Here is a 14,920-nt window from a genome sequence, read left to right on the forward strand (position 1 = left end):
AAATCACAAAGTAGTTATATACTCACCTTCCGTTGGCCCCTGGATCCAGGAAGCGTTTACCGATGCTCCTCGCGCGTTCCGGTCTCAAGAGTGCATTGCGGTCTTGCGAGAAGATGACGTAGCGGTCTCGTGAGACCGCTACGTCATCATGTCGCGAGATCGCAATGCATGGACTGGTCACCGGAGCGTTGCGAGGAGCGGGAAAGGCGCCGGAAGGTGAGTATATGATGATTTTTTATTTTTTTATTATTTTTAACATTAGATCTTTTTACTATTGATGCTGCATAGCCAGCATCAATAGTAAAAGAGTTGGTCACACAGGGTTAATAGCAGCGTTAATGGAGTGCGTTACACCGCGGCATAACGCGGTCCTTTGACCATTAGCGCTGCCATTAACCCTGTGTGAGCGCTAACTGGAGGGGAGTATGGAGCGGGCACTGACTGCGGGGAGGAAGGAGTGGCCATGTTGCCACCTGACTGCGCCCGTCGCTGATTTGCCGTGGCAATGTTCGTGGGCGTTTTGCCACAACCAATCAGCGACTTGGATTCCATGACAGACAGAGGCTGCGACCAATGAATATCTGTGACAGACAGACAGAAGGACAGACAGAAAGATGGAAGTGACCCTTAGACAATTATATAGTAGATTAGCAGCTTTCTGTGTACAATGTCAACAGGAGACACCTGTAGGAAAGCACCTAGGCTAGGCCAGATTAAGCGGCAGGGCTGTCAATCAAAATACTGGCAGCCTAGCACGCCCCAGTCTGGGGCGACTTAGCTGTCACTCACTATTCTGAGATATAAGTGGTCAATATATGAATGTCTATTTGGATGACATTTTGGTTTACATTATCACATTGATATTGGGTCACATTTCCAACATGTACATATGGTACAAAGACTCATAGACAATTCTGTATTTGATAAACAGCGTATTCTTAGGCTTGCAAATAACTATCGCAAACGTATTAAAAATGTTCTAAGATTGTCAAACCACTGACTGACTGGCCTAGGAAGGGCACAGATCTAGTTAAATGGAAGTTTGGAGCAAATCGAGTTAAATAACTTTTCTTATCTGACCCTGTATTGGTTCAACCTGACCTGGAATGTTATTTTGTAGTAGAGGTGTCACTTGTGAGGGCAGGGCTGGTCTCTGCTCACCGAGTTTTCTACTTACAATGTGCACTGACTGTGCGCTCTCTTGCCAGCTCATCACTGCACACAGAGCTGGCGAGATGGGGCACTGTCACTGTGCATTAAAAAGAATACTGCACAGTGACCATATCCTGCTGTGCATACCTGGGAATTGACAACTCACACATGCTCAGTAGAGCAAGGACTATCCCAGCCCCTGAAACAGCATCTTTGATTAATATTAAATTCTCTTTTTTATCAACTTATCATCCAGAGACACGTGGTCTGAATTAATGTGCAAAGCAAACACTCAAGCAATACCTTTGTATCTTTGGGGTATGTCTGACTGGTTAGCGGAGTTTGTCATTAATAATCAATATTAAGAATACATCAACACCTATCCATTCCTCTGTAAACTTGGACATCATCCTTATTTCGCTTCCTTTTTGGCCCCTGAAGTTGATACTCCAGAAGCTGGTAAATCTGTAGCGAAGTTGAACCATGGATAGTCTGAAGTCAGAAAAGGGCGCAGGGTAGACAGACCTCTTCTGATAATAAAAGGTGGATGAGTAAGCCTTTGCCAATACGTTCAAAGCGTGGTTATCCATCATAAATATTAAACATAAGGTCCCCTCTACCAAACTAGGACCCAAGATCATTGGTCCTGACTCCTTATGAGATTACTAAGGTTTTCAATCCAGTAGCCTTCAATTTGCAACTTCCCTCATCATTTCAGATTCCCAATGTTTTTAACAAATCCTTAGTAAAAACATACCGTTCACCTCACCCCACACCTAACTTGTGCATAATGGGGGGGGGGGGGGGGAGAAAGTCCTTAACTCCTGGATAGTATGGGGGTCCTTTCAAAACCATGATCATTGGAAAAGCTAAGAACAAGAGGAAAGATCATGGTTGTTGGCTAATAACATTAATGCTGACAATCTAATCAGGCGGTTCCTTTCATCTTTCCCTGGTAAGCCAGGTCCTAAGTATCCAAAGACCTCTTGTAAAAGAGGGGTAACATCCACTTCAGTTTCGGCAGTGATGCAGCAGTCCTATATAAATCATGGGACTTTTGGTGCACTCAGCAAGGAAGCGATTGGGTTATTTCATGCTTATATGACTCATGTGAACCCTGGATGGAGTTGTCATCTATTTAAACTCTTCAGCCTCTGACTCCCACTACTAGGTAAAAGTGCTCTTTATCTGGTCCCCATCTCAATGCTATTGATCATGCTGTGCTAATCATTCTGTTCTTTGGCCTTGGCTTGTTTTTTGAGCACCTGCATGCTTTAGGTTATTTTGTCTCTGACTTGACATCTTGGTATCGACCCAGTGTGATGACCCTTCTTACCTCCAGCTATCTCCTCCAGTCAGTACCTAACTCTGTGACCCCAACCCAAGGGTCTCCTGTGGAAATCCAGATCCCTGTATAAGGATTAGCAGGTGAAAGCCAGGGCAGCCCCTGGGATCTCTCTTGTACTAAACCTAGCCGTGGAAGCCATATTAACAGCTGCCAGGAGCAGTGCCCCATCACAAATGGTATCGAAAAATCCTTAAAGAGCAACTTCTCCCAATGACCCTGAAGCAGTTTGGTGATGAACAATGTTTTTTTTCCAGCATGATGAAGCACCACGTCACAAGACAAAAGTGATAACTAAGAAGCTCGGTGAACCTAGTACATCTCGGCCTATCTTTTCCCCAGGTAAGTACATTCACCCGGGTTTTCAGATAATCTCAAATAAAACATAATTAATCAGACCAAGGCACTATCTTCTACTGCCCCATGTTCCAGTTCTGATGCTCAGTACATGCTCTTTTGGTGGTGTACTTGGGTCATCAAGGGCACCGTGACTGTGTGGATATATAGCTGCATATACCGCAAGCTGATTTGCACTCTGACACCTTTTAAGTAATTTGTGCTATAGTAGCTTTTCTATGGGATCAGACCAGATGAGCCAGTCTTCACTGCTCAAATGCCTCAATGAGCTTTAGGCACCAATGACTCTGCTGCCAGTTCACTGATTACCAAAAATGATAGAAGCCAGGTACGGTTCATACTGTGAAACGTCTACATTACGTGTTGTTTGTAAGACGTTTTGAGAGCCTTCAATTTTTCAATTTATTCTTTTTGCTTACATAATATATCCTACCCCATGACTTGTGATATTGCTACAAGTTAATCATTTTTATTCACTTGACATCCCATGGTTTCAGCACTTTAGCTGCTTGTATGCAGAAATTAAAGGCTTTTTTTTCACTTTAATAAATAGTTTGCCCCCCCCCCCCCCCACTTAAATGGTGCTCTATGCGACTGCCTTGTGTGTCAATCCCAGACTCAGATTTTGTTCTTTAGTTGCTTTTGGCCTTGTGTATATCAGATCAATGCAAAGACTATTTCTATAACTTTCAAAAACCTGATCTGCACATCCAAACATAGACTGAGTGTGAACAGGTGCTGAACCCAGAGTCGCCAACTCGTATATAGTTAAGTAAATAGGGCAGCACACTGCAGCGCCAAAACATGCAAACTTGAAAACACGAAATTTGAACTGCATTACTGCACTAGAAATATGAAAAATGAGAGCTTTTAGCGCATAAAAATGGCCAATTTTATGTGTACCTCGTAGCCACTTTACGGCATCTCTCTTATACGAGGTCCTACGCTTGACCTACCTCGCTGAGAATAAACGTCTCCATCTGAATGGGTACATGTGAAACCTCTTCTTGGACTCAAATTCTCTCTCTCTGTGGAGGGGTATTGGACCTACTATAATTAAAACACCTGAAGCTAGGAGGCAGGGAGTGCACGATCAGAAGGCTAGAGAATACATTTCAAAAACCTGATCTGCACATCCAAACATAGACTGAGTGTGAACAGGTGCTGAACCCAGCCTTCTGATCGTGCACTCCCTGCCTTCTAGCTTCAGGTGTTTTAATTATAGTAGGTCCAATACCCCTCCACAGAGAGAGAGAATTTGAGTCCAAGAAGAGGTTTCACATGTACCCATTCAGATGGAGACATTTATTCTCAGCGAGGTAGGTCAAGCGTAGGACCTCGTATAAGAGAGATGCCGTAAAGTGGCTACGAGGTACACATAAAATTGGCCATTTTTATGCGCTAAAAGCTCTCATTTTTCATATTTCTAGTGCAGTAATGCAGTTCAAATTTCGTGTTTTCAAGTTTGCATGTTTTGGCGCTGCAGTGTGCTGCCCTATTTACTTAACTATATACGAGTTGGCGACTCTGGGTTCAGCACCTGTTCACACTCAGTCTATGTTTGGATGTGCAGATCAGGTTTTTGAAATGTATTCTCTAGCCTTCTGATCGTGCACTCCCTGCCTCCTAGCTTCAGGTGTTTTAATTATAGTAGGTACAATACCCCTCCACAGAGAGAGAGAATTTGAGTCCAAGAAGAGGTTTCACATGTACCCATTCAGATGGAGACGTTTATTCTCAGCGAGGTAGGTCAAGCGTAGGACCTGGTATAAGAGAGATGCCGTAAAGTGGCTACGAGGTACACATAAAATTGACCATTTTTATGCGCTAAAAGCTCTCATTTTTCATATTTCTAGTGTAGTAATGCAGTTCAAATTTCGTGTTTTCAAGTTTGCATGTTTTGGCGCTGCAGTGTGCTGCCCTATTTACTTAACTATTTCTATAACTTAACCTTTCCTGCTATGAAAATTTTCAGCTTTTCTGTTGTTTTTTTTAATTCATAAACTTGCTAGTAGTTTTGACACTAGTTTCGCTATTGCTGGCTGCAGTTAGATAAGACCTTATTAAAGTTTGTTATTATTTGAAATAGTTATAGATTTTTTCCCTCTTTAAAAGTAAAGCTAGTATTTTTTATGAACATTATCCATATAATCAGTGGATTTATAATCCAGTATATTTTAATATCAGTTCATTATCTTATGTGTTTTAAATTTCTTTTTACTGTAAAAATAACACTGCTACCTGGACACGGTCAACAAGTTATTATTATTATTATTATTTATTGTTATAGCGCCATTTATTCCATGGCGCTTTACATGTGAGGAGGGGTATACATAATAAAAACAAGTACAATAATCTTAAACAATACAAGTCATAACTGGTACAGGAGGAATGAGGACCCTGCCCCCGAAGGCTCATAATCTACAAGGGATGGGTGAGAATGCAGTAGGTGAGGGTAGAGCTGGTCATGCAGTTGCTATTTACAGATCATTTTTTTTATATCACAGGTTTTTATTTAGTTGCCTTCAAGAGAAAGCAGATGGTCCATGTTCAGGATCAGACTATACACAGATTTAATTTGTAATTTGTAACCATGGACATTTATATGTCTCCATAGCAAAATACTGTGCTGTTTTTATGTAAAGTTGCTATTTTTGTGGTTTATGGTACACCTCAAGCAACACGAAATGGTTGCAAAGGTGGAAATAATCTTAAAAATGTAGAAACCTTGTAAACTATGGTATAAGTAGAAGTATAAGGTGTCACTCATATGATTACTTTAGTTATCACCAAACATATAACATAAAAATTAAGTGGCAGAACTCACCTAAAAACCCATACTGAATTTGATGTGGATATACAGCAGATCTGAAAATCCTTGGTATACCATCAATCGAATGTTCGAGAGCCCTGTTAAAAGTTTTTTTTTATTAACAAAATACTTTAGTTTGTAAAATTTAAATGCTAATTTTGTAACTGACAGTATACATGAAGAACGTGAAATGTGAATCCATCATATTGTTACTTCTACAGCTTAAGGGCAGGTGCAGACAAGCGTATTTTTGGTGCAAATGTGATCCAACAAAACATCAGATCACAAGCGGACCAATGTTTGCTATGGAGCTGTGCACATGTTAGATATTCTCCTCGGACGGAGCCGGTCCGGGATCAAAATTGCATCATGCCCGAGTTTGATTCGTTATTCAGATCGCTCTCAGTCATGCAAGTCAATGAGTGAGTGGAACACATTGGACTGCACTCAGATGAGACACAATGGAGAAGATGGAAACATGTTTTTCTCCATCTTCTCCTCATCTGAGAGAAACAGATCACATCCTGATCAGTGACCCGATGAGAGACTATATGCTCTAAAAGGAATCTGTCAGCAGGATTTCACACCCCAAACTATTTATATGTGCATGTAGCTCTTTCAAAGGCAAGTCCAGCACTACCTTTACATGGCCAGTTCTGTCACTCCATTACTGAGAGATCAGCATTTAAATTAATATGCAAGTGAGGGTATAGATCTATTTGTAGATGTCTAGCTCCATTCCTGACCAGTGCCACCTCCTTTTGCATGACTGACAGCCTCTATGCTGTGTGACTTCAGGCAATGGAGTTTTTAGTCAAGCAGGAGGAGGCAGCGCTGGATGGGGAATAGAGCTGGAGTGACACAGACTTCAGATCTATCATAGCCAATTGCATATTAATTAAAACGCTGATTTGTCAGTAATGGAGGAATGAACTGGCCATGTAAAGGTATTGCTGGACTTGTCTTTGAAAGAGCTACATGCATGTATACTTTGGACTGACAGATTCACTTTAATTGGCAGCAGATGACCTTGGTACATTATACCTGTTTGCTTTGAACATGATACAGAATAGATATCCTCAGACTGTTTATGACCCACATAAGGCCATTTTTTAAGTACCGTATATACTCGAGTATATTCAGCCCACTTTTTTGGGCTGAAAGTCCCCCTCTTGGCTTATACTCGAGTCATACCCAGGGGTCGGCAGGTGAGGGGGAGCGTGGGCTATCTAATTATACTTACCTGCTCCTGGCGCGGTCCCTGCAGGTCCCTGGCTTCCCGGCGCCGGCAGCTTCCTCCTGTACTGAGCGGTCACATGGTACCGCTAATTACAGTATGAATATGCGGCTCCACCTCCCATTACTGTAATGAGCGGTAACGGTGACCGCTCACTACAGGAAGAAGCTGCAGCATCGGGGAAGCCAGGGACTGCACAGCGCCAGGAGCAGGTAAGTATAATGGGGAGGGGAGCACTGCGCTGCGCGATACTCACCTGCTCCTCGTTCTGGCGCCGCTCCATCTTCAGCAGTGGCACTCAGGTCAGAGGGCGCGGTGACGTAGTTAGTGCGCGCCCTCAGCCTGAACGCCAGTGCTGAAGATGGAGCGGCGCCGGAATGAGGAGCAGGAGGTTATTGAAAGTGCCAGGGGCCTGAGCGACGGAGAGGTGAGTATGCGATTTTTTTTTTTTTATCATAGCAAATGGGGCAAGTGTCTGTATGGAGCATCTATGGGGCCATAACGTTTGTGCAGCACTATATGGGGCCATAACGTTTGTGCAGCACTATATGAGGCCATAACATTTGTGCAGCACTATATGGGGCCATAACGTTTGTGCAGCACTATATGGGGCCATAACGTTTGTGCAGCACTATATAGGGCCATAACGTTTGTGCAGCACTATATGGGGCATTAACGTTTGTGCAGCACTATATGGGGCCATAATGATTGTGCAGCACTATATAGGGCCATAACGTTTGTGCAGCACTATATGGGGCATTAACGTTTGTGCAGCACTATATGGGGCCATAACGTTTGTGCAGCACTGTATGGGGCCATAACGTTTGTGCAGCACTGTATGGGACCATAACATTTGTGCAGCACTGTATGGGGCCATAATGTTTGTGCAGCACTATATGGGGCCATAACGTTTGCGCAGCACTATATGGGGCCATAACGTTTGTGCAGCACTGTATGGGGCCATAACGTTTGTGCAGCACTATATAGGGCCATAATGTTTGTGCAGCACTATGTGGGGCCATAACGTTTGTGCAGCACTGTGTGGGGCCATAATGTTTGTGCAGCACTATGTGGGGCCATAACGTTTGTGCAGCACTGTATGGGGCAAGTGTCTGTATGGGGCCATAACGTTTGTGCAGCACTATATGGAGCAAGTGTCTGTATGGGGCCATAACGTTTGTGCAGTACTATATGGGGCAAGTGTCTATATATGGGGCCATAAAGTTTGTGAAGCACTATATGGCGCAAGTGTCTGTATGGGGCCATAATCAAAGTTTGTGCAGCACTATATGGGGCAAATATATTTATGGAGCATCTTATGGGGCCATAATCAGCATTTGTGCAGCATTATATTGGGCAAATATGTCTATGGAGCATCTTATGGGGCCATTATTAACCTTTATGCAGGATTATATTGGGTGTATTTTGTATGGAATATCTTATGGGGCCATCATAAACTTTATGGAGCATTATATAGGGCTCCAGATTCAATATGGATATTCAAAAACACTTAACCTACTGATGTCTCAATTAATTTTACTTTTATTGGTATCTATTTTTACTTTTGACATTTACCGGTAGCTGCTCCATTTCCCACCCTAGGCTTATAATCGAGTCATTAAGTTTTCCCATTTTTTTGTGGCAAAATTAGGGGGGTCGGCTTATACTCGGGTCGGCTTATACTCGAGTATATACGGTATTTGTATTTACATTTGTTTTAATATTCATAAAGCAAAGATAAACATATAATAGCATTTCATAACAGTAATCTCAAGTACATGTATTCATGTGAACCTGTTCTTTGTCGTGCTTATTAAATACATTAAAGAGAACTTGTCACCAGGTTTGGCCAATATAAGATGCGGCCACCGCCTTTCAGGGCTTATCTACAGCATTCTATAATACTGTAGATAAGCCCCCGGTCCGACTTGTGGGAGAAGAAAAATAACTTTTATTATACTCACCCAGGGGCGGTCTGGTCCAATGGGTGTCGAAGGTCTTAGTCTGGTGTCTCCCATCTTCTTGCGATGCCGCAATCCTGCTTGCTTCATCGATCCCCGGAATCACGCTCCTGCGCAGGCATACTTATCTGTCCTGTTGAGGGCAGAGCAAAGTACTGCAGTGCGCAGGAGTGCAATGCCGGGAAGCCATGAAGCAAGCAGGAAGGCGACGATCATAAGAAGATGGAAGGCGCCAGACCCAGACCTGCAACACCCATCAGACCGGACCGCCCCCCCGGGTGAGTATAATAAAAGTTATTATTTTTATCTTCAGGTCGGATCGGGGGCTTATCTACAGTATTATAGAATGCTGTAGATAAGCCCCGAAAGGCGGTGGCCGTATCTTATCCGCCGAACCAGGTGACAGGTTCGCTTTAACAAAGTACATGTTCAGATAAAAAGTAAATATTTATTATTAAATGTTATATGTCGCATAATTTACAATCCATTTTGTATGCTATTCTTTCCTATAACTAGTACAAATTAAACCAAATCTTACAGAGCAGAAAAGCAATGGAGCATCTCTCTCTCAAAAAAAAGTTGAGTTTCTGCACAAATAAATCAACATCTAATATGTTTTACAGGACATTTTCACACTGTGTATGCCTTAAAGCTAATCTTTTGTAAATGCGAAACCACTGCAGATGAAAACCCTCTTAGGATTAATTAACTCTGGGGTTAGTTATAAAAAGAGAGGCATTCTGCTCTTAGTTCTCTGAGAAGTAATCTTTTAGATTCCATTACTATAGACCAATACCCATGGGATTGATACTTCTAGGAATCTGAGTTTGTAAAGCCAAATTCAACGTCAATGTTGTTTAAAATAGCTGGATATGTTAATATTCTGTTTAGGGCCCCCTTCCCAAATATCCAACAGTGCATTGTGGTCTCCATCTGGCACCAGATGGAAACTAATTAAGGAACTTTTCCAATTATTTGCAATGGGAAAATTCCCACCTGTCCGGCAAACCAGTTATTCGGTCCAACAGGTCCATTATGAACACATAACACATAAAGGAACTGAATTAAATAGAGCAAGGCCAGTCTCACACGTCCAGATAATTCCAGTACCGGAAAAATCGGTACCGGAATTATCCGTGTCCGTGTGCCCGTGCGTTTCTGTGGCACATCAGTGTGGCACACGTGCCGCCCGTGTGCCCACTGGGTACTGCACGCACCGTGCTGGGTACCACACGTACCAGCATCTGGTGCTGAAGCCGCCATTCATATCTTCCCTGCAGCAGCGTTTGCTGTAGAGAAGATATGAATATTCCTTTTTTTTTAAGTTTCTCGTGTTTAAAATAATGCTCCATGTGCCCACCCCCCTCAAACCCCTTGTGCGCCCCCCGCTGTTCTTAAAATACTCACCCGGCTCCCTCGCTGGCGCTGCTTCCTGTCCTGGCCGCATCTTCTACTGTATGAGCGGTCACGTGGGGCCGCTCATTTACAGTAATGAATATGCGGCTCCACCCCTATGGGAGGTGGAGCCGCATATTCATGACTGTAATCGGCGGCCCCACGTGACCGCTCATACAGTAGAAGGTGCGGCCAGGACAGGAAGCAGCGCCAGCGAGGGAGCGAGCCGGGTGAGTATTTTAAGAACAGTGGGAGGGGGGTGGGCAAATGGAGCTTTATTTTAAACACGAGAAACTAAAAAAAAGGAATATTCATATCTTCTCTACAGCAAACGCTGCTGCAGGGAAGATATGAATGGCGGCTTCAGCACCAGTGGGGGGGACAGCACTTACTGTAGCGCTGTCTCCTGCACGGCACACGGACTGCACACGGACAGCGTCCGTGTGCGGTACATGTTTTACACGGACCCATTAACTTTAATGGGTCCGTGTAATCTGTGCGCACCCACGAACACTGACATGTCTCCGTGTTTGGCACACGGAGACACGGTCCGCAAAAAATCAATGACATCTGCACAGATGCATTGATTTTAATGTGTTTACGTGTGTCAGTGGCTCCGGTACGTGAGGAAACTGTCACCTCATGTACCGGAGCCACTGACGTGTGAAACCGGCCCAATGCTGTTTTTTTTGCAGCAACTCTCCTCCGTCTTAAACATGGGAAAGCCTCTATATGAAGATAATATGTCTAAAAATTGCATACGGAAAGCATCATCCAGATGACTATGTAATTCAACTATTATATCTTTTGGGGGTTATTTAATTATTTTAGTTATGATTATGAAATTATACTTTTTAAGCCATTATAAAAACTGTAGGCATGGAACGCTGGAATGTTTTATGGCAGGAAAATTAATATGCAAATTGCGATTCAGAGAAAAAAAGAGGACTTAAACTCTATAACGCCTCCTGTGGGAAGTAGCGATCCTACAAGTCACAATCAACCCTTTAAAGGGACACTGTCACCTGAATTTGGAGGGAACAATCTTCAGCCATGGAGGCGGGGTTTTTGTGTTTTTGATTCACCCTTTCCTTACCCGCTGGCTGCATGCTGGCTGCAATATTGGATTGAAGTTCATTCTCTGTCCTCAGTAGTACATGCCTGTGCAAGGCAAGATTACACCTTGTGCAGGCATGTACTATGGAGGACAGATAATGAACTTCAATCCAATATTGCAGCCAGCATGCAACCAGCGGGTAAGGAAAGGGTGAATCAAAAACACGAAAACCCCGCCTCCATGGCTGAAGATTGTTCCCTCCAAATTCAGGTGACAGTGTCCCTTTAACGAGTCGTGCAATATGACTTAGGATAAAAGCCAAATCAATATCTCAATTCGCAGACGCGGTGTTTCGGGCAGGAAAAATCATGAGCTAATCTGGAAATCCAGTACAGTTACCAACAACTGCTAATTTATTTTATAATCAACTGTTTCTGATCACATAGCATACATCATATCTAAATCACACATATAGCCATAAGAAAGTGGGTTGTTTGGGTGAAAAAAAATGAAATATGCACAATATATATTGGGTTTAAAGAAACCTGTCATCCTGAAAATGCCGTCCAGTCTGTAGGCGCCAAGTTATGGAGCAGATTTATGTATAGTTTTATGAGAAAAGATTCAGTATAACCTGTGTTAATGGCATTTAAACCTCTACCCTTTCTGGGATTTTGGGTCCAGTGGGCGGTCCTATCAGTGACTGACAGCTACCACTATATGCACATTTATACAAAGATAGTTGTCAGTCACTGATAGGACCGTCCACTGGACCCAAAATCCCAGAAAAAGCAGAGGTCTAGATGATTTTCATGTTTATTGGTTCCCTGAAATAGTTTATCACTTCCAGGACATGCCCATCATAAAAGGTTCCCTGCTTTAGAAGACGAATTTCATGTGAATTCCACAGACCTCCATTCGTTTAATCAGTGAAACCTATATAGAAAGTTGGACATGTGTGACCATATATATATATTTCTACAACTTAACAGCCATAGACTCCTTTTATATAGGCTGCTCATTGTATGACACTGTTTACTTTAATCTACATGTAAAATTGATCTATTCAAACACTTTACATTATTGTCAGCCACATATTACCTGTTTAATAGGGTTATTATTATTATTTATTGTTATAGCGCCATTTATTCCATGGCCCTTTACATGTAAGGAGGGGTATACATAATAAAAACAAGTACAATTAATATAGTAAATCTGATTACGACCAATGATAATTATACCTGCGTAAGAAATGTGAATTGAGCATTTTATTGTTTTGCTAGATCTTTATACTGAGCAATGATCGGGATGGAATGTGCACTTGAATGTTCAGGCAATCACAGCCATTTGTAAAGGGCTATTTAAGTGTTAAAGGGAAGCTGTCTTTACATTCGTGTTGCCCAACACACAGCCTGGCTGTACAATATCTTTTGATCTGAAGAGCTGTGACATTTCAGAGAAAATATAGTTTGAAAAATGGGCAGGGGACTAAAGAGGCTTTTCTCCGCCCTGCTCAAATTGATTGACCGCTCTCTCCCTATGTACACATGGAGGATTTAGAGTAGAGCATAACTGGTTGCAATCATGCAGCCAGGCACTAATTCATGCTGGTCGTGATTCAGGAAGTGTGAATCTAATGACAGGTTCCCTTTATTTTTCCATACACATGAAATAGAAGCTGACCAAAAATTGTTTTGGCAGACAGCTTTCTCTCCAAATCCCCTATACACATGAGCACTCATTTGGACAGTACCTTCATTTGTATTTATGAGAGAGGAGAAAGCAGCTGCCAGACACCTTTGGCAGCAGCTTATCTCCCCTGAAAACAAAAGGATCGTTGACATTCCAATTCTTCGCTCCCATGACATCACCTCTAGGGGAGAGCTGTGAGACATCCATGCATACCAGAAGGCCAGCTGGTCCCCATGAAATCAGCAGATTTAACCAACGGTCACCTAATACGTATGGGGACCTTTAGATTTTGGTTTCCACTTACATTGAATGGTAATTGTCTCACGCAAGATTTTTATTATTCAGTGAGTCAGCAATTGCAACCCACGCTACCTGTGAGGTCTCTAACTAGTTTCCATTTACTTATCTGTTCACATATTTCAATTACTATTTCCGAAATAAATAAACTTTGAATTATAGAAACACTAAACCTAGAAAAAATATATAAAAGGGAACATAAGAAACTAGTTCACAATGTTTGTCAACCTGCAGGATTTCTTTGTAGATTCAGAAATAAGAAGTTTTGAAGAAATATTGCAGAGTGTTGCCTCCTGATCTCTTAGCGTAAAGCCAGTGTGTGCAGTGGTAATACAGTATTGATACAACAATAAGGAAAAAGGAGGATTAAGAAATCAAAAATTGTTGATTTTTAAATAATATTTTGTATGTATTACCTGCATTTAATTTTCCATTAAATACATACCTGTATCTTTATTATCAGAAAAGTTTTTACGACCGTCAGAACAGGTAGAACAGCTGGGGGGGGGTTGTTCAGCTGCTATGACAGTATCTTTCATTCTTGTCACAATGAACATCTATGGATCTGCCTCATTAACATGCTTTTGCAACTAGTTTTGCAGGTTTGTTGTTGCACTTGCATCTGAAGATTGCAAAACAGTATTTACCGCTTTGACATCAGCTTATATTTTACATTTTCTCCCAAGATATGATATAGCCTAATATATGTGTTTAAATTCAGAGAAAAAGAAAATCTGTACACAAAAAAAAAATTATTTGATTTGTTTGTAAATGTAATTAGTCATACCTATGGCCATATTATACAGGCGTGAATAAAATTGCTGGTGCCGTTCTGTTAATGAAAAATCCACAATGGTCACTGAAAAAAAAAACTTGAAACGGACAAATGTAGTTTTTAATTAAAATTTACTTAATATCAACTAATGAAAATCAGAAATTGATTTTCATTTTTTTTTAAAAAAAAAAAACGGGCTTTAAACAGAAAAATAAGGAAAAAGCAAAGTAATAAAATGACCTGGCTAAAACTGAGGACGCCCCTAGAAAATATCGAAAATGACTTGACCATAGGAACATGTTAAACTAAAGTGTGCCAGTAATTAGCATCATACAAACTTGTAATCTGTCAATCTGCCTAATTTAAACGCTTCATGAACTTGGGAACACTTTTGCGTTTTCCTTTTTAGCTCCCCTCCATCCCAGAGCCTTAACTTTTTTTATTTTTCCAGCAATTTGGCCATGTGTGTGATTGTTTTTTGAGGGACGAGATGTGCTTTTGATTAACACCATTTATTTTACTATATAGTATACTAAAAAACGGGAAATAAATTCGAAGTGCGGAGAAATTGCAAAAAAAGTGCAATTCCACAATGGATTTTAGTTTTTTTTTTTAGCATGTTCACCAAATGCTAAAACTGACCTGCAATTATGATTCTCCAGGTCATTACGGCTTTGCAGACACCAAACATGTCTAGGTTCTTTTTTATTCAACTTGTGAAAAAAAAAAAAAAATCTAAAGTTTGTAATAATAATAAAAAAAAAAAAAAATTGGCACAATTTTCCGAGACCTGTGGTGTCTCCATTTTTCGTGATCTGGGGCTGGGTGAGGGCTTATCCT

The 14,920-nt window shown here is 41.6% G+C and overlaps 1 long non-coding RNA gene across 1 annotated transcript in view; it reads left to right on the forward strand.

Moving 5' to 3' along the window:
* LOC138638139 (uncharacterized) overlaps window positions 1-14,920 on the forward strand; it is a 122,255-nt gene that overhangs the window by 90,764 nt on the left and 16,571 nt on the right. Inside the window, exon 2 of the long non-coding RNA XR_011312454.1 lies at window positions 2,755-2,839. This is a non-coding gene — a long non-coding RNA (uncharacterized lncRNA). The remainder of the gene's footprint in view (window positions 1-2,754; window positions 2,840-14,920) is intronic.

Source organism: Ranitomeya imitator, chromosome 5 (assembly GCF_032444005.1).
Source record: "Ranitomeya imitator isolate aRanImi1 chromosome 5, aRanImi1.pri, whole genome shotgun sequence".
In the NCBI taxonomy this organism is placed as follows: Eukaryota; Metazoa; Chordata; class Amphibia; order Anura; family Dendrobatidae; genus Ranitomeya; species Ranitomeya imitator.